The sequence below is a fragment of the Panthera tigris genome, chromosome D1 (genome assembly GCF_018350195.1).
Source record: "Panthera tigris isolate Pti1 chromosome D1, P.tigris_Pti1_mat1.1, whole genome shotgun sequence".
In the NCBI taxonomy this organism is placed as follows: domain Eukaryota; kingdom Metazoa; phylum Chordata; class Mammalia; order Carnivora; family Felidae; genus Panthera; species Panthera tigris.
The window spans coordinates 111,519,785-111,539,861 of NC_056669.1; the positions used below are offsets into that span (position 1 = coordinate 111,519,785).

At 57.9% G+C, this 20,077-nt stretch overlaps 1 protein-coding gene across 1 annotated transcript in view; it reads right to left on the reverse strand.

Moving 5' to 3' along the window:
* Positions 1-20,077, reverse strand: part of SHANK2 (SH3 and multiple ankyrin repeat domains 2) — a 490,643-nt gene that overhangs the window by 68,090 nt on the left and 402,476 nt on the right. The gene's annotated exons all lie outside the window — the stretch shown is intronic.

The window sequence follows — 20,077 nt, forward strand, 5'->3', positions numbered from 1 at the left end:
CAGCTTTGAAACATTTTTATCATTATTTAAATATTTTTTCTGTCTTTCTCCCCACATGAGCACCTCCACTCCAGGAACTTATACTGACATGAAGCTGACCCATAGTGCACTGGTGCTCGATTGTTTTACTTCCTTAAAAATGATGGTTCCTTTTTCTCTCTGTGTCACCCTTGGGATAGTCTCTAGCATTACTTCTTTGCATTCACTGTCCTTTCCTTCTGCAATGTCGGATCTGTCATTAATCCCATGCTGTGTATTTTTCATTTCAGACATTGTAGTTTTCATCTCTGGAAGTTTAAATTGAGTTTTAAAATTTAAAAAAAAATTTGTGGGGAAATACAACATAAAATTTGCCATCTTAATAATTTTTAAGTGTACAGTCCAGAGAATTTTAATTTTTTCCCCTGTCACTATTATCCTATGGAATATAGTTATGATTCTTTAATATCCTTCTCTGCTAATTCTAACAACTGTGTCAATCCCTGGTCAGCTTTGACCAATTGATTTTTCTCCCATGGGTTGTGTTTTCTGCTTCTTTGCACACCTGGGAATCTCTGAGTGGATGCCACACACTGCAAATTCCACTTTGCTGGGGTGCTGAATATTTTTGTGTTCTTATAAACATTCCTGAGTTTTGTTTTGCGTGCAGCTAAGTGACCTGGAAAGGGCCTGATGTTTCAGGTCTTGGTTTTAAGATTTGTTAGGTGAGAACAGAGACATGATTAGTTTAGGGCTGATTACTCTCCAGTGTGAAGGCAGGACCCTCCTGAGTACCTTCCCAATGCTGCATGAATTTTCTGTTTTTTTTTTTCTTCTTCCAGTTTGGTGGGTAGGAAGAGGCCCTGCCTCTTTATCTCGCGTGAGCTCGATAACCCTTTGGGTGATGCTTTCTCTGGCTTTTCACCAATGAGTGTGCTGGTCGGAGCTTTGCTGACTCCCTCCGTGCAGCTACTTCCTCTCTGGCACTCTGTTCTGCAAACGGTGGCTGCCGTGGGCCCCTGGGCTCTCAGCCCCACCTCTACCTGAGTATCCTTCCAGCCTGCGCCGGGCTTCTCGCTCCTGGACACTCAGCGCGGGACGCCGGGGCAGTCATAGGGCTTGTCTTGTGTGTTTGCATCTTTCACGGTCAAAACAAGGCCTCGTTTCACACATTTTGTCTGAGTTTTGGTCGTTTCCTGTGGAAGGCAAGTCCAGGCTCTGTTTTCCCATCATGGCCATGAACAGAAGGAGGCATTTTTTTCTTTTATAATTTTAAGTTTCTTTTTTTATGGAAAATCTCAAACATAAACAAAAGTGATGAGAAGTACCACAATAAGCCCTATGACCCCTCCTGAAATTTCCACAATCACCCATTTTGGGGCACTATTCTTACTGAGACAATCTCAAACTTCCCTGCTTTTAATCCACACTACCTTGCTTCTCACGGGTGCTGACCCCAAATGGGAGTGGAGATGCAACGGCGTCCCAGGACAGTGACTATGCACTCAGGTGCCCTGGGGGGGGGGGTGGCCCCCACGGCCTGAATGCCAAGACTCTCAGACTCACGCTGAAGTGTGTAATCACACCTGACAAAGACACAGGTGGTCACCGATCTTGGAAAAGGAAGAAATGACTGGCATTCCGAGAGACTGGGCCTCCTTTCCCACCCACCCCTCCCGCACCAGCGCTCATGGACAGCACGTACCTGGCGAGACACCAGCTCACACGGTGCTCCGAGATCCCATGTGCACTACTGACAAGTAATTCATTTACTCTTCATCATAACTACTTAGCAATCTCTTCCCTATTTCCTGTTCAGAGACCTTTGGATGCATCAGTCTGAATAATTGAACAGAAAGCCTCCAGCTTCTAAAGCTTTTGAAGTCCCTCCTTAATTACCTGGACAGAAACATGCCTCTCTACTCTGCCCCACATCTGCCGAACAGGATCAAAGAAACCCCACGTGGTGGTGCTTGGTTCCTTGGTTGGCCAGATGTACCATTTTCCTTCCTTGATGGTAGGATGCTTCTGGAACTTTCTCGGTAGCTGCTGAGTACCACTACCATCATCAAGGAGTGCTGCCCTCCCACCTCGCATCAAACACTCTTGGCTGTAACTGATGAAAATGGCCCACAACATCATCTTTTATTGGGCTGCCGTCATGGGTCGGATGGTGTGTCCCCACCCTGCCCCCTGCCCCACTGAAACCAAGTTGAAGCCCTACCCTCAGCACCTCTGCACCTGACTGTATTTGGGGGAGGGCCCATCCTAACAGCCTCACGTGTCCTCACGAGAAGAGGAAACTGAGAGTCTAGAAAGACAGCAGGGGTGCCCCCAACCAGGGAGAAGGTCATTTGCAAGCCAGGGAGAGACGCCTTGGAGGAAACCAGCCCTTCCAGCCTCCAGGACTCTGAGCAAATGACTCTGTTGCTGAAGCCACGTGGTCTGTGGTGCTCTGCTATGGCAGCCTGAGCCGACAGGACGGGTGCTAAGCCCCGTGTCCTCCGTGGGGATGGCAGGGGGGCTCCAGATGCTGAGTATGTGTTTTCCCCCAGGAATTTCAAGTGAACCAGAGTATTCACACCAAAACACTGTGACACGGAGACAGGCCACCGAAGAGTGGGCGGTGAGTCTAGACTAGCAGCGAGCTGGGTCCAGGTAGTCAGTTTCTGGGGAAATGAAGGCTGGGGGCCCATGCATGGAGGGCTGTGAGGCCAGGGGCAGGTGGCTCTAGAGGATGACACCCATCCTGGCTGGCATGGTTTCTGCTCAGGGATCTGAGGAGAACTCCCACCAGGAGGAATCTAGAAATCAGCTTCCTCCGCAGCTGCTGCTTTTTCCACCTTTCCGGGAGGCATGCATCTGGGGAGGCTCGAGGGGGGATCCTTCCGGAGGAGAAGCTGTCTCCAGCCCCAGGGCGGATCCTACTCCCTCTTTGAAAATCCCCTGGCCCTGAGCTTCGGGAGAGGAGTCAGGAAAAGGCAGTGCCATGAAAGACACACAGAGAACCGAACTGCCTTCCCTCTCCCTTGTGTCCCCGAAAGCTCCTTGCAGGGAACTCCTCAGCTTAATAACTCAGAAAAAAGCACTAAAGGCGATCCTGAAGAAGGCGCTTAATGGGTTCTCGGGGGCGGCTGGAATCCAGAGCTCCGTGGAGTCGGGGAGCTTCTCATTACGGGGAGAACCTCGGGCTGGAGAGAAAGCGTGTGAATCGCCCCAAAGCCAGCGCACCGTGGAGTATGGCCACTGCTCCCTCTGGAGGGTGACCCGGCCGGCGCCGCCCCCGGCCTGTCCCCTTCTGCAGGGAAGCAGTGGGGTAAGGGCAGCACGGAGCCCGCCAGCTGTGGCCTCTGAGACCCGTTCCTGCAGCCGCCCCACCGGAGAGCCCCGCCCCCCTCCTCCCCGTGGGGACGCGGCCCCCGCCACCCCACCCCAGCTGGTGACCAGCTGGTGACCCAGCTGGTGACCGCCGGCAATGGCTGCTCGGACGCACCGGGCCCCCAGGGGGCCCGCCCTCTGGCTCGGGGGGGGGGGGGCAGCGCTCGCCAGGTCCCCCCTCCCGTGCCCTGGGGCGGCTGGTGGGCTGACCTGCAGAGAGACCCCCCAGCAGGGAAGGCAGGACCCCCGTGTCCCGTGCGGTGTGTCTCCCCCGGTCCCGCCGCCGGCCTCTCCTCCTACGCTGTCCGCCGAGGGCGGGGCTTCTCTGCTCACGTGCCCCCCACGGAGCTTCCGGTTTCCCGAGCCACGAGGACACGCCCTCTCCAGGCAGGGGTTGCGCCCACGTGGCCCAGCCCTGGCCAGTCCGAGCTTCCCGTTCTCCAGGCCACAGTGATTGGTTTAAGAAAGGTCATGTGACCCAAGCCAGGCCAATCAGGACGCCGCCTGGGTTTTCCGGCCGGGTCTCCGGCGCAGGTGGTCCCCGGTCATCGGAGCGGGAGGGTGTGCGCGGGTGCGGGTGGGTGTGAGGGCCGCAGGTGGGCGGGTACGACCCGCCGCGCCGGGAAAGGGGCCCCGTGAACGAGGGGGAGAAGTGGAGACCCGCGCCCCGGGACCCCTGCATCCAGCCTGCATCCGGGGACCCACCCCTAAGTGTGCGATCACCGGCGCGGCGCGTGACCTGCTACTTCAACTCGGCTGTCGGGTGGGCCCTGACGGCCGCCGCTGCCTCACTGTTTTCTGACCTATAAAAGTGGCAGCGTCCTGTGGCTCCCCTGAATGCTGAGGGGGACTTCTGTCACCGGCCTTGAAAAGGCCTGCATGAAAACGGATTCCGTGGGTAGCTGTGCTGAGCCGCAGCGCCCCCGGCCCTTTGAAGCCCTTCCCTCTTTTAGATCTGGCCGGGGTTTGCGAGGGGCTCAGCGCTCCTGTCCTTGACGAGGACTTAACAAACATTATTTTATTCCTAATGGCAGAACTTTGGGCCCCAGCACCACCCCAGGTGGCCCTGACCCCAGGAAGGGTGCTGCCTGGCTTCCTTTAGGAGCTGCGGTCAAGGACACGCCAGGGCTGCTTCTGGGGACCGGGACCGCTGTTCCACCACCACGCTCCCCATGGAGGCTTTACCCTGAAAGGGGCCCCGAGCAGCCTGCACCTGCGTGTCTCTGAGCTCTGCTGGAAGCCTTCAGACTGTGCGGCCTCCATCCGGGTCAGTACAGCCGGCCCACCGCTCGAGAGGGAGCACTGCAGGGCCTCCCTCAGCCGAAGGGCCGGAGGGCACCGGGAGACACCCCAGAAACCAGTGCTCCGTGCTCAATCGCCTCCAGGACCTCAAATGTAGTTCCCCTTTTGGAGCTGTCAGGAGGTGGGGGTGGGGGGGACGAAGACAGGGGAGGACAAGAGACGCCTCCCCCACCCCGTGTGTTCCCCACAACGTTCTAGTTCTGGCTTCTCGACGAAGATGTGCTGGCGGCCAATAAGCACATGGATAGATACTCAACATCCTGAGTCATAAGAGACGCAGATTAGAACCCCAAGGACACATCATTGCACACCTGTGGGACCGATGACAGTGGAAAGCTGGACCACACCGCCGGGGGAGTGCAAACCGGTGCAGCCGCTTTGGAAGACCCCTTTGCAGTTTCTTAAAAAGTTACACACTTAGGGGCACCTGGGTGGCTCAGTTGGTTGAGCGTCCGGCTTCGGCTCAGGTCATGATCTCACAGTTTGCGGGTTTGAGCCCTGCATCGGGATCTGTGCTGACAGCACGGAGCCTGGAGCCCTCTTCGAGTTCTGTGTCTCTCCCTCTTTCTCTGCCCCTCCCCTGCCCATGCGCGCGCGCTCTCTCTCTCTCTCTCTCTCTCTCAAAAATAAACTTAAAAAAGTTACACATTTCTTTATCTACCATGTGACCCAGCCATTCCCCTTCTGAGTATTTATCCAAGAGAAACAAACACATACGTCCACACAGAGACTTGAGTGCAAACAATTTGCAGCGCGTTTCTTTAGCACCCGGAAGTGGGTTCCGTCCGATGCCCATCAGCGGGCGACTGGTTAAGCAGACTGTGGCCCAGCCAAGCCATGGAGCGTCACTCGTAAATACAGAGGAACGATCCGTATGCGCAAATCTCAAAGCAATGACTCTGAGTCAAAGGAACCAAACCAAAAAAAAAGAGCCCAGACGGTATGATTCCCCGTTTATGTAAAACTCCTGAAAATGCAAACTACAGGAGTAGCAGGAAGCTGAGGAATGGTTGCTAAGGAAACGGGGGTGGGGAGAGCAGGAGGTGGGGGTCACGGGAACTCAGGAATCCTTTGGGGCGATGGATGCGTCATCTTGAACCTGGTGATGGTTTCACGAGGGGACACGTACGTCAAAACGTATAGTATTGTACAACTTGACTGTGTGAAGTTTATTGTATGTCGATTATACCTCAGTCAAGTTGTTTGGAAAAAAAAGACATCATTACGCCACATCACAGACGCCACCGGGAGGGACGCCCCACGTGGGGGCAAAGTGGCTCCGGGATGAAGACTGTCTGAGTGAGTGGGACTGGGACGCGAGAACGCCTCTCAACGGCCCTTCCGGTATGGACTGGATCCAGGTTCAAAGTTCTGGGAGACGGTGTCCGGATCCACGTCCCCTGCAGGCTCCCCCTGCTCCTTGGGGCAGGGCGGGAAACCGAGCATTGCCGCTCCCGCCCTACGCCCCACACGGCAGTTCAAGAAAGACCACTCTGCATTCTGTCTCAGCGTCTGCAAAGTGCTTCTAACCCCGGGGATTTGGGGGCAGTGGGGGCTCGCTGACGGCACTCCCCACCCCATTCCGTGCCTAGGCTGACATCTCAGGGCATCCCCGTTAGAACCCTGTCTCTGCATCCTGCCTGGGTCTGACCCCGCGACCCCAGGCTCTCTCTCGCCGCCAGCAAAACCACATTTCCGGGCCCAAAGCTCCACCCTATCTTGTGCCTCTACTCCCAGCCAGGATTTCCAAATTTTGGCAAGTCTGGTCTCCTTGGGCCGGGGCCCAGCTGCAGTTGGGCCCCCACCGGCCCCCACCACCTTGGCACTGATGGCAAACTCAGGCCCTCTGGAGCCCATGACCCCACAGCCCATAGTGCTTAGGGGGGCGCCCTACCCCATCCCACTAGCCTCACTTTACCCCAGCTGACCAGTCTCCCCCACACGTTTTGTCTGGGGCTTTTCTGTGGGGGCTTCTGTACTGGTCCCAGGCCATTCTGGCCTTGTAGGAATGCCTCGGCCCTCCACACGCATCCTGCTAGGGAGCTGATGGCCTGGGCCGTCAAATCCTAGCTCCCCGCACTGGGAGGCACACAAGGGGTGTGGGGGTCTTTGGAGGCAGGAGAACAGGCTGACTCGATGCAACTTTGGCTCTTGGCCCCTGGCTCCTTCCATGTTCACACGTTTACACTCCGGCGGGACTTCCGCCCGTCGTTCCTCTGCTCACGGTTGTGGGGGGCCTGGCTTGAAGGGTCTCTGTGCCCTTCCCTGACTCGTTAGCAGACCCGGTCCCCCCACCCCGGGCGGGGAGTGCGGGGCCTCTGATGCCGAGTTTTATCACGTGAGGACATGTTACGGTATACAAATAAACAGACGCACGCATGGGGGGCGGGTTCGAGGTCGAGGAAGGGCAGAGATTCTGGGGCTGCACAGCATTCCCTGCCATGTGCTCTGGGGTGCTCAGCGGGTGGTTGGGTGATGGGCAGAGAGGTCCGGGGACGCGGCTGGGGAGAGCAAAGGAACTCTGAGTTCCCGCGGGCTCCTGGGAGCTGGGCCTGACATCTGTATCTGTGCACCGACGGCAAGTCCCTGAGGCTTTGCTGCACGCAGCCTGGCCTGTGTCAGCGCCTGGTGACTGTGGACCGAATCAGCAGAGCACCGGGCCGCTGAGAGCCCGCAAGGGACGCTGCGCTCCCCCAGCTCGTGAATGCAGATGTGTCGCCAAGCGTCCCGGGGGGCGGGTTCTGGAAAACGCACCTGAGGAGCGGTGAGCCTGAGCCCTTCACGCCCACCAAGAGCCGGTCTGCCCCTCAGCACCTCTGGGGCCCTTTGCTGGTCTAAGCGCTGGACGGTGACTTCTGGCAAGTCCAGTGCCGAGCCCGGCCCACCTGGGAAGACGGTGGCCTGCGGGAGAAGCGGTGGCCTAGGAGCCAAGGACCCACACTCCCAGCCCTAGCTCTTCCCTCAGCAGCAGCTTGAATGAGGGGCCAAGACCTCCAATAGCCTCAGTTTCCCCAGTGATGCGACGGGGATGCCCAGGGCTGCTGCGAGGCTCTGTAGTGCTCCCTGACAACGCCTTTGTGAGCCACGGTCCCTGTAGACCTTGCTCTCCTGCCAGTCACCCCGGGACACAGCCCATGGGCCCCACATCCCCAGTGAATGCCGGCCCCTCGAGCGAACAACGATGGTCCCAAGATACCGTGCAGGAATGGTGGGAGCCCGAGGACGCTGGGACTGCACCTCTCATGCAGAGGCCTCGGCCCCAAGCCCCGCCTCCCTCCTTCCTTCCCAGGGGCAAGTGTGAGCAGTGAGTGTCCCCCCTGCCCACCCCTGTCCCCATACCGCACCGCCAAGGACCCTCTTCCTTCAGTCTGGGAAACCGAGGCACTGATGTGACCCTGCAGGGCCCAGAAGCCTCCAGGACACTCAAAATCCCTGCCCTGCCAGTCAAGAGAGTGAGGCCGTTGGTACTGTCCTGGTCCCCAAAGCTCCGGGCTCGGGTGGAGAAGGTTCCAGCATATCAAGGAACACGGGAAGGAGGAATCTAAACGTGCTGAGTGAGGGGACCTTGGCGGCCTGTGTTGCTGGCAGAATAGTCCTGCCCGCTGGTCTTTAGGGGGAGACCACGGTGGCCAGCTGCCTACCTGCCTGCCCATGGCAGGCTGGGAGTCCCCGGGGCTGGCTCAGAGCCCAGGGAAGCACTTCTGGGGCTTGTGGGGTGTGTGGGGGGGTGTCACACAGTCTCCCAGAGCCTCAGATTCACCATAAACGGGGGCCAAAGGCATACAGGCTGGTTTTCAGAATACAGCCAGGTAAAGGCGTGGGGCAGCTGTGCTCAGAAAGCACAGACACGGACGGACGCGGCAGCCGCTACCCCGACACCCAGGACATCCACAGGGCAGCAGACCCTGGCCCCTGGGTTCCTGCCTGTCGGATGGAACGGCACCCAGCACGCAGAAAACAGAGCCCGCGGCTCCTCTCCCTGTTGCGATCCCCCTGCAGCCCAGCTGGTCCCCTGCCCTGGCCGCTTGCGGCCTCCAAGGGGCCCTGACCAATGCCCACAGCGTGTGGCGGTAGCCTGCGAGGACAGTGATGAGGCTCCGGGGCCCAGCTCCCCTCGGCGACCTGCCCGTGTCCACAAGCCACTAGATCATCACCTCTCTGCTCTGGAACATTCCACCTCCCAGAATGCTCTCTTCATAAACCACACCCCAAAGCTCTTTGGTGGCCACCCAAGATGCAGCTGGGGCCACCGCACGGCCTGTGTCACCAGGGTGCTGTCCCTGACCCCGGCAAAGACCCAGACCAGGAGGAGAGATGCAGGGCACATCTTTCCTCAACCATCGGGGCTGAGCCTCGAGCTGTGCCTGGCCCGCGGGCAGGTGCAGGGCAGACAGTCACATGCCAGGTGCCCGTAAGTGGGGGTTGAAAGAAAGCACACGCTGTTAGTGTACTGGAACCCCGAGCTCCAGCTGGGCTCACGATTCTTCCCGCGGGTCCAGTTGTAACCACACTGGAGCGTCCAGGCTGGGGGCAGGGACGGGGGAGGGCTGGAGGGGATGCCCTAGGACATAAATGGACGAGGTCATTAGGACAGTGAACGTACTCAGGGTGCTGTGGGGAAGGCCACGTGGAGGGGGGTTCAGGACCGGCCCCTCCAGGTGGAAGCAGAGCGAGCAGGTGTAAAGACGGAGAGAAGGTCCGGTCTGGGAATCTGATGACAAGAAGTCAGAGGGGGTCAGCTGCTGGGGCTTTTTACTGCAACAGGTGCACCTGCCAGGGCTGTGGAGGGGGGTGGGTGTCAAGGCCAGGACGTGACCTGAATGGTGCCCAGCACACAGTTATGAACTGAGTTGTGTTCCTGGAAAGTCACATGTTGAAACCTGACCCCCAGCACCTCACAAGGGCTCTGTATTTGCAGATGGGGGCTTTGAAAAAACAGTTCAATTACAATGGGGCTACTGGGGTGGGCTCTGATCCCAGGGTGACCAGGGTCCTTCTAAGAAGAGGGGGTCAGGACACAGACATGCACAGAGGGACGGCCCCGTGAGGACACAGGGAGAGGATGGCCGTCCGCGCACAAGGAGAGAGGCGTCGGGAGGCCCCGGCCCCGCCCACGCCCGGACCTCGGGTCCCCGGCCTCCGGGACCGGGAGAGGATAAATGTGTAAGCCCCCCAGGCTGTGACACCTTGTCGTCCTGCAGCCTGACTTTGCAGATGGCAGCCCGAGCAAACACACACACAGTGAGTACGGCATCATGTCAGGTCTTCGATGACACCCGGGGGACCGGATGCGCACAGGTGCGTGGCACCTGGCCAAGGTGGGGTTCGGGCCTGGGCAGGCTGACGCCCCAGGACTCCCTGCTCACCCCACGGGCTCTGCCTCCCTCCGCCTGCTTGTTCTTCTCAGAATTACAAACAGGCTGCAGAAAGCAGGACTCCTGCCTCCCCCGGGAAGCAGGAATCCGTACTGCTTTTGGACTTTTATTCTTGCGCACGTGAAGCGGTTTTCAGGAAGGACACCCCCCTGCTCCCCTGAGGATGGTGAGGTCGTTGGCACAGAACGTGAGATGTCAGGTAGGACACATCCATCCTCTTTGGCAGTGAACGGGGGACTCGCCCAGCCCGGACTACGTCGTCCCCGGGCCCCCCGGACTCCCCCAGACTCTGGAGACCAAACAGGGGCAGGATGGACGGCCATGCGTCCACAGTGAAGGTGACAGAGGGAGATGTGTGGCGGCCATTACCGGAGGGCCCAGGAGGGGTCGGGGCCGGAGCCTTCATCTCGCACACCATCACTCATCAGCCACACACGAGGGGCGGCCTTGTGCTTGCAGGCAAGTGAGGGGGTCACAAACTTTTACGCGACACGGGGCAATCACAGGAGCCAGCGGGAGGATCCTGGTGCAGCTCAGAGGTAACTAAGCTTTCTTCTTAGATGGAAATGTCTGTTCTTTCCATGAGAACGTCCCTCATTGGTGATGGTTTAGATCCTTGGGAAGCCGTGGTGATTCTCAGCCCTTTGCTTGCCGTGACACAGGATGGGTGACTCTCCTATCTGCCCTTGAGTGCAGGCGAGTGTGAGCCTGAAGGCAGGTGAGGGTGAACGTGAACGCGGGCGAGCGTTTACCTGAATACCCTCACTTGTCAAGTTGGATTCTTTTCAAACCTGCGCGCCCGCCCGATTCCTGCTGTGTGAGGACCTGAGGGTCTGGACGTCACCCCAGCCCACGCCTGCTCTGTGCTGGCTGTGCTGGACCCATCACAGCTGTCGAGAGCATCATGCCCAGCAAGAGAACTCACTGTGTGTGACTGAGCGTCTAAGTGACAAGACCGGGTCCACTAGGAAAAGCAAAGGTAGGGCTTCTTGCCAAAATGGAGGGAATGCTCCTGGGGCGGGGTCTCTGGGATGGGGCGGGCTCTGGGGCCCGGCCTCAGGGTGGCCCCCACCAGAGTCTGTGGCTGCCAGCACGGGCCTGGAGGGGACAGAAGGGCGGGGCCCAGTGCTTTCGTGTGCCCAAGGCTGGGGCCAGGGTGTAAAGGCCTCTTAGCTAAAGGAGGCCCAGACAGACCCGGGCCCGTGTGCAGCGACAGGAAACCGCCCCCGAGCAGGGGCCTGGAGGGAGGAGGCCTGTTTGTTCGGAGCACCTACGTGTGCGGCCTCAGTGCTGGGCCTGGGGCTGTAAACTCAAACGTGACTCGCCCTGCTCACGGCCTGGAGACTGGCCAGCCGGCGGTACGGACACACTTCTACAGTCGGGCTGCTGGGCTGCGCGTCAGCCCGGGCCAGGCCTTAAAATAGTGCTGTGTGGCCACGACCAGAGATGGTCCTGTGAGGTGGGCTATGTCTTGGGGAGCCCTCGTGTGCTATGGGCGAAGGCTCCCACCTGGGCACCTGGCTCTCTCGGTGAAAACTTAACAAGCCCCAGACCGTGCCAGGCAGAGGGGACCCCAAGGTTGTCTGCAAAGGTCAGAGGACTTCAAAGTGCAACATGGTTCCCCGTCGGCCCAGCCTGCCCCCTGCCCCAGGACCCTCTGACATCAACCTGCATCCTACACATTTTCCATGAGCCTCCCTGGGCAGGGCGTTGTGCCCAAGCCGGGACACGTTGAAGGACACGGACCACCATGCTGCCACGGGAAACAGCCACATGCACTTGGTGGTAAATGCTGGGGGAGGGGGAGGGGCACAGAACACAGGGCGGAGAAGCCTGTCCTGGAAAGTGGGGTGGGGGGGGCCTCAGCACTGGGGAAGGAGGAGAGGGCACACCAGACAGAGGGACAGCACGGGCAAATGCCCGGTGTGGTGGGTGGGAGCTGGAGCCGAGGGGAGGGTGGACGCTGGGTTTCTGCGGGGGGCGTTTGGGGACAGGAGAGCAATCCTTGGGGCAACCTACTGCGTGCCAGCTGTGCTGATGGTTCCCTCCACGCATCACCTCTCCTGAGACCCAGCAACCCTGACGTGAAGGTTTCCCAGGGCCCTGAGGCTCAGAGAGGTGAAATGCCTCATCGAGGTTTGACTCGGTTGCTGGGAGAGCTCAGGCCCCGGCAGCATCTCCAGGGTCGGTGCTGGATCCCAGGACCACAGGTACCCCCCAGATCCTGCCCTCTGCAGGTCAGTACAAGGAGGCCCCAAAGACGTCCACATCCTGATCCCTGGTGCCCGTGACTGTGTGACTTACAGGGCAGGTGTGACTGAGTAAAGGGTGTTGATGGCCAGTGATCCTAGATGATCCAGGGGGGCTCACTGTGACCACAGAGTCCTTTCTCTCAAAAGGAGAGAGTCAGAGTCAGAGAGGGAGGCATGACGCCGGAAGTAGGGGCTGGGGCCACAAGCCAGGGCGCCTCTAGAAGGTGAGGGCCAGGAACGGAGCTTTCAGGAGGAACACAGCCCTGCTGATGCCTTGATTTTAGCCCCTTGAGCCCCGTTCTGGACCTGTAACTTCCAGAACTCCAAGGTAACACACGTGTGTTGTTTGAAGCCACTACATATGTGGTCCTCTGTCACAGCAGCCACAGAAACTCATCTGCTGGCAGAGCTGAGTTTACAACAGTCCAGAGAAGAGCCAGCTGTGGAGGTCACGGCTGAGGTCTTCACAGACCAGCTCCTCCCCTTCTGGCTGTTAATAAATAGCAGGTTAATAAACAGGGCCGACGGGGACGAGGCTTCCCTTTGAGGATACCCCTCAACACAAGGGGGTACAAGGCAGCCTGTACCCCGAAAAGGGCCAGATGCCCCCGAAGCCACCAGCATGCCCTCTCCGAGTCCCCCTGATTTTCACAGACCTCGTGGCCTCCAGAACACTCACCCACATCCACTGTCCACCTGCAAAGTAAAATTAACCCACTCCTGTGCCGTGCAAGCCAATAGGGGCTCCTAATGGGAGAGGAGGGAGCCCCAGTTCTGCCAGGACCAAGGACAGTTCCTTGGCGGTGGTCAACCGGGCTCGAACAAAAGTCACTTACTCCCCCACCCTTCAGGTTGTCTGCACCAGTGGCCGATGGAGAGCTAGAGAGAGCCTGGGACTCCGCCAGGCCTGGCTGGGATGGGCAGGAACACTGAGGCCCATAGGCCTGGCTCATGTGCTGTTTTTATGGGGACGGGAGGCTGCAGGCCTGGGCTGCCCATGGTGGCCAGGATGGGCCCAGGGGCAGTCTGCTGGTTTCCTGTGCCCCTCTGTGAACCCTGGGGGGGGGCTCCTTGTCACAGAGCCCACCATATCTAGGGGACCCTCAAAACTCCAGCTTTTTTCAGCCATTCAACATGCACCTGTTGCATTAGGCCATCTCAGTGATGTCAGTGGGGACAGAATTGGGGACGACAGAACATGCTCAACCAGAGGCAAAAGGTGCCAGAGGGTCAGCAGGCCTGTGATGCTTCCTTCCCACAGAGGAGTCATCCATGAGGACCTGGTTGGGGGGTACACAGTGGGGAAACCAATTCTCTTTTTTTGGAGGGCATGGGAAGAAAAGCTTCTGTGGCCACTGAAATAAATCCACAAACATGGTTGTTTATTCCAGTAAGTGAGGAAAAGCCTGTTGTCTTCCTCAAAGAGGTCACCTTTCTATCTGAAGAACTCTGCTTTACATTAGGGTTGCTTGGGCTTTATTTTTATTGTCATTTCTAATTCCAACCGATGCCATGACTCCAGTGTAGTTTTTCCACTAATTGAGGGCAAACTTGACTAGTGCCCAGGGCAGCACGCAGGGTATAAAGGCAGAAGGAACCAGCTTCAATTCCTACCCTCCCATCTCTCAGCTGTGCGACCCTGGGAAGCCACTTGACCTCTCTGGGCATCCATTTAATCTCTAGTACAGTGATGGTTTTTGTAGAGATGGTCCTAAAACCATCTCTCAGGCTAAGGTGGGAGAGGCTGGAATGTCTGCCCCAGATGCCCACAAAGGTCAGCCCTGCCTCTCCCTGGGAGCAGCCAGTCAGGGAGTGGGGAGAGCTCCCTGGCCAGGCCTGGCCTTTACTGCCAGCCAGAGAGCTAACTGGGGAGGGCTCAGAGCACAGGGCAGATGGAGACGGGATGTGGGGTCAAGCGTGGCCCATGCCTGCTTTGTGAGACATCCAGAGGATGTGAATAGCACCAAGGAGATACCGCGGGAGGGGTCTGTGTGATGGGAATTGGCCTGGGGGAGGGGGCAGCAGGGAGGAGCACGTCCGTCGCCAAGGGGCGTTGTCAACATCCTGTCCCTCCAAGCCCCTTAACTCCATTAGCACTGATGGAGGATGGTGGAGCCCGCCAAGTCCGGCCCCAGATCCAATTAGCTTAGAACATGTGTCTGAACATGACGAGGAGAGTCGGCTGAAACTGTGTCTGCTCAGAACGCTCAGCACAGGGGACCCGCTCAGTAACTCATTCTCCTCGCCTTGGATTCCCAGGTGCTCCGTATGGAAGCAGAGGATAACACACACACGATACATACGGCGACTCACTTTGGTCTGAGGTGCAGGGCGGTCGGAGGCTGGGCAGCTGTCTCCCCAAGTTCTGGTTAATCAAGGGTGGCTTCTGGGTGACACCGGTCCCCGTGGACACCCAGCCTGGTGTCAGATGCAGTGTGGCACCTAAGGGGGCTTTGCTTACAGCCGCCACTGTGTGCGGATCTCAGCGCCAGCTGGGGAGCTTTGGAGAAACGTGGAACCCGGGGTCCTCTCCCCAGACAGGCTGACTGGGTGGGTCTGGGCGGGGTGAGTGGGGTCTGCGTGTGGAATAAGCAGGAGGTGCCTCAGGAACCATTTAGGGAGCTCGCTCACAAGAGAGCCTTTCTCTTCCCATCCTCACGGCAGCCTTGTGAGGCTCAGGATACTGCCACATTGATGGGGGACACTGAACACCAAGAAATGGCCGGACAGCCAGTCACGGCTGGTGCTGGGTGTGAACTGAGCAGCTGGCTGACAGGGACAGAGTGGGAGATTCAGGGTGAGTCTGAATTGTGCCTGGTCCTGGGAGAGGGGTGTGTGGAAGCCGATGAGACCCGTGAAGGAGGCTCCAGGGAGGAGGGGATCCCCAGGTGGACTCCAGGTGGCTCGAGGGTTAGCAGAGATGTGGAGGTTGGAGGGCTGGAGGATGAGCCCCTGAGCCCCACTGCCATGACCCCGGGGATGAGCATCAAAGCCCGAGGCTTGAGTTGGGTGTTGGGTGTACTGCATGTTGTATGGGAGGCATGGTGAGTGCCACCTCACAGCCCCTCCATGCTGGAACTGCCCAGGCCACAGCCATTCCCTCCCCAGCTTGGGAAAGCACGGCACGCTTTGTATTCTGGCAGCCTGACTGACCCATGAGTGGGCACCTGGTCCAGGGGCAGCGCATCTATTGGCTGGCCAGCAGCTGATGCCAAGGGCATTGCCCAATAGGCTGGGAGGGTTGGTGAAACCAGACAGACTGGCTGCTTCTAGAATCAGAAAATTAGGAGCCAGTGATAATAGGACCAATTGGCAGAGAGGAGCTGAGATGGCATTAGGGAGGGACAGGGCCAGTAGCCAGTCTGTAGAGCTGCCTAGAGTCCTCGTAGCTCTGATTCCCAGGCCACACTGTCCTACAATAATCCCCAACCCCAACTGTCATTTAAAAAATTGGCCAGAAATTGTCTTTGTTCTTTGTTCCTAATAAGTGAAGGCTTGCCTTTATCCATCTATCCCTTCATACCTCCACCCACCCACACACCCATCTATCGGTCCAATCATTTACCCACCCATCCATTGATCCCTGTATCTTTCCATCCATGGATGCATCCACCCATTGGAGCATCCACCTATCCATCCATCAATCCATCCATCCATCCACCCACATGCCCATCCGTCCATCTATCCCTCCCTCCCTCCATCCATCCACCTATCCACATGCTCATCTGTCCATCTGTCTGTCCATCCATCTGTCCGCTCATCCATCCACCTATCCATCCATCTACCCACATGCCCATCCATCCATCCATCCATCCACCCATCCATCCACATGCCCACCCATCCGTCTGTCTGTCCATCTGTCCATCCATCTGTCCGTCCGTCCATCTGTCCACCGTCCATCTGTCCATCCATCCATCCACCTACCCATCCATCCACCCATGTGCCCATCTGTCCGTCCATCCATCCATTCACCATCCATCCATCAGTCTGTCCATCCATCCATCCACCATCATCCATCCGTCCACCATCATCCATCCACCTATCCATCCATCTACCCACATGCCCATCCATCCGTCCATCCATCCACCCACCCATCCACATGCCCACCCATCCGTCTGTCCATCTGTCCACCGTCCATCTGTCTGTCTGTCCATCCATCCACCTATCCATCCATCCACCCACATGCCCATCTGTCCATCCATCCATCCATTCACCATCCATCTATCAGTCTGTCCATCCATCCACCATCATCCATCCATCCATCCATCCATCCATCCATCCATCCATCCATCCACATGCCCATCTATCCGCCCATCTGTCCATCCGTCCATCCATCTGTCTGTCCATCCATCCGTCTGTCCATCCAACCATCCATCCAGCCATTCATTTATCCATCTAACAGCAATTTCAACTTTTGAGTGAGCATCTCCCCTGGGGAGACAGGAGGGAACAAGACAGATTTTACCCTGGCACCATGGATTCCCAGCCTGTGGAAACAATGACTGACGAAGTCACCCCAACGTGGTGAAGGATTGGAGGATTGTACACGTGCCTGCCCTGGGGGTAATGCAGTGGGGGCTATTCTAATCGAGAGGGGGGGGGTGGTCAGGGAGGACTCCTCTGAGCACATGACTATCAGGCCTGGCCAGTGTCCAAGCCAGCCAGGAAGGGCAGGACCCCAAAAGCAAGAGAGCTAAGAGGTGGTGGTGAGGCTCATCTTCAGTGTGAGCCTCTGGGCATTTTTGAAAGCCAGGATACTACAAACTTTGCATCTTAGATCCCTGCAGGTGTGGGGTTCCAGGTGGATGTAAGGAGGTGCCTGGGGCTGGAGGATCCCACTGGGAGGCCACTGTGTTGATCTATTGTTGTTGCTTCTCTTCAGGGAGAGCTGGAACCAACGGCACACGTGGACCTGGGCGCAGCTGGCTACTCAGAGCTGGGCGGTGTGGGCACACACGTCTCCACGGGGATCTTGGTGGCTAATTCTGAGGCAGCATCTGTGTGGCTGACCAAGCAGCATGTGGAGGGGACACGCATCTCTCAGAAACCAAGAGGCAAGACTAGTCATAAAGCACCTACAAAATTGAAAAATGACTTCCTTCCTCAGATTTATTTCTCTGGACCTCTTTTTCCAGGAGAAGGGCAAGAGAAACACTGCCTGCGGCCAGCGCTGAGTATGGGAAGGTTCCGGCGGGTGGCCACTACCTGGGCCAGGTGAGAGCCTTCCCTTCCGGGGTGGGGGGTGCTTACAAAGCACTGTCCCAGAACACACTGCTTCTGAATACATAACTAACATGGAGAAGCAAGTCCCCCTTTCCCTCCTTCCCAGGGGCGACTGCAGACATCAGTTTGAGCAGTAGTATAACAGACTTTTCTTTACGTGTCTTTGGGCATATGGATGGATATGGAAACACGTAGGTGTTCTTTCTAATAAAATAGGGTCACTCGTGAGTCTGTGACTCCTTCTGCAACTTGCTCTGGTCATGTAGGACCCATCTTGGCTGTCTTGGCCTGGACACCCAGATTTCCAGCATCTTTTTTCAATGGCCGAACAGTATTCCGTGGAGAGCCATGCTAGGGTTTCTGAAGGCCATGCTCTCGGACATTGAGGGACGAGAGAGCCTGCCACATAAGTCACTAAGAAAGTGGAACAACAGAGATTGGTCCCTCCTCTATGCTGTCTCTCTACAGGTAGACTGGCCAGTGAGAACCCCAGTTAGGCAGGCCCTGGGGAGTCAGAGCCACGGGGCGGAGGAGGAGGCCCCGGGGAAAAGGCTGTCAACAGCGGCAACCCGGCAGGAACGTTGGTAGGAGTGAGAGCCATGGAGAGACGAGAGATGAAATTCATTCTGGCGATTGTGTGCAGCCACCAAATCATGGACAGCAGCACTTACTGATGAGGAAAGATGGTCTCCACGTGTTGTTTCAAAAAAAGCAGGTTACAAAAGAGCGCACGGCAGTGAGTCCGATTTTCAGAGAGGAAGATCTCCACAAAACACGATTTTCTGAGGGGGTGCCCAGGGGCTAAAGGGCTCCTCCTGGGGGCACGACGTTTGCCCTTTGAGAACGAATGACCTTGGTAAGTGGTATTCCTGCCTCCAACAGATGCTGGTTTTTAAAAAGGAAAAGACAACGGGATAGAGCGAGACAGAAGGTCTGGGGCTTGGGTGGGCTGGGAAAGGAAGGTCGAGGGGAAGAAACCGAGATGGGCAAAGGGATCCGAGCCCACAGGGCAAACTGGTGTTTCGGCATCTCACGGCAGAACCGGAGGCTCATGTTATGACTCCCTGGACGCATCCTGTCTGTCTGGGCAGCAGAGACGATGAGACTAAATTTAAACAGGAGGAGTAGGAAGGCCCCTTTCCCTGTAAAATGCCAGACCTTCCCGAGTACTGTTGAGCGACAGCGTGCCGCCTCAGTTTCCCTCGCAGTGATGCTGACGGTATTGTCCTGGGCTCCCCCTTCCCTGTGCCACCTGCCCACCCCCCCTCCCCCAGGGGAGAGATGAGCCTGCGTTCCTGTCCTGGAAGGCGGGTGCTCTGGGCCTCTTGGAGAGGGGACACCGTCACCAGCTCCCGCCCCCAGCGAGGGGCAGGGTCTCAGCCAACTCGGGGCTCCCACGCGGGATTTGGGGTCTGAAGTGGCCGGAAGACTGGGGGAGCCAACACAGAGGCAAAGACGCACCCGCTCCACGGCCCGCAGGCCACCTCCCATACAGCCATGGTTCGGAGAGTCTCGGAAGATTCTGTAGGTGCCTTGGTACCTACAACACCCTACCCTTCTTCTGGGCCCCCGTCTGCCTAAGGGGGGCCGGGACCTGGCAGAGCCTGGATTTGAACCCGGTTCTGTCAGACCGCGTATGAGTCAGCTTGGGGCCGCGTAACAAAATCACAGACTGCAGGCCGGAAGTCCAAGGTCCAGGTGTCAGCATGGCGGGGTGAGGGCCCTCCTCCTGGCTCTCAGGTGACCACCTTCTTGCTGAGCCCTCACAGGGCAGAGACAGAGCTCTGGGTCTCTTCTTTTAAGGGCGCTGATCCCATCACAGGGGCCCCACCCTCATGACCTCATCTAACCCCGATCACCTCCTCAAGGCCCATCTCCACCTGCCACCCCACTGGAAGCCGGGGCCTCAACACAGGAATCTCAGGGGACACAATTCAGTTCATAGAGACCTCAAAGCTCATCTTCTGTCCCATCACTTTCTCTCCCAAAGACCTTGTCCTGTGCTCATCGGCTTGCCTCTCTGTCAGCCCTGCTGGGAGTGAGCTGCAGCCCGCACCCCAGCTCCAGGCACCGGCCTGGCCATGGGCCATCAGTAAACACCTGTTAAAGATGTCAATGGGCACCTTCCCCGGCCGTACACATACCACCTGGCTGTGCAGGTGCCTTGGAAAAGCTGGGCCGTGGGGGCCTCGGCCTCTGCCCGCCTCCAGAGGGGGACAAGGCCTGAGCTGGACGAAGAACCAGGGGCCTTGTGCTCAGTGGGGGGGGGGGGTGTTGAGCAAGTCCGGTGGGCATAGCCCGAATCGTCCCCCGCATGGTGTGCAGCCGTGGCGGGTGGGAATCGGTTCTCTCCAGCGGAAAGCTCTCTGCTCTCTGGCCAAGGCTGCTGGACAAGCTCCTCATCCTGTTCTCCGGGCCCCACGGCTCCGTCCACACCCTCCCCAACATTTCCACCTGTTACCTAACGTCTGCTGAGTGCTCCCTCTGAACCTGACCCCTCCCCCGGGGGAGAGGCGAGCTTGGGTTCCTGTCCTTGAAGGTGGGTGCCCTGGGCTCTCGCTCTTACCG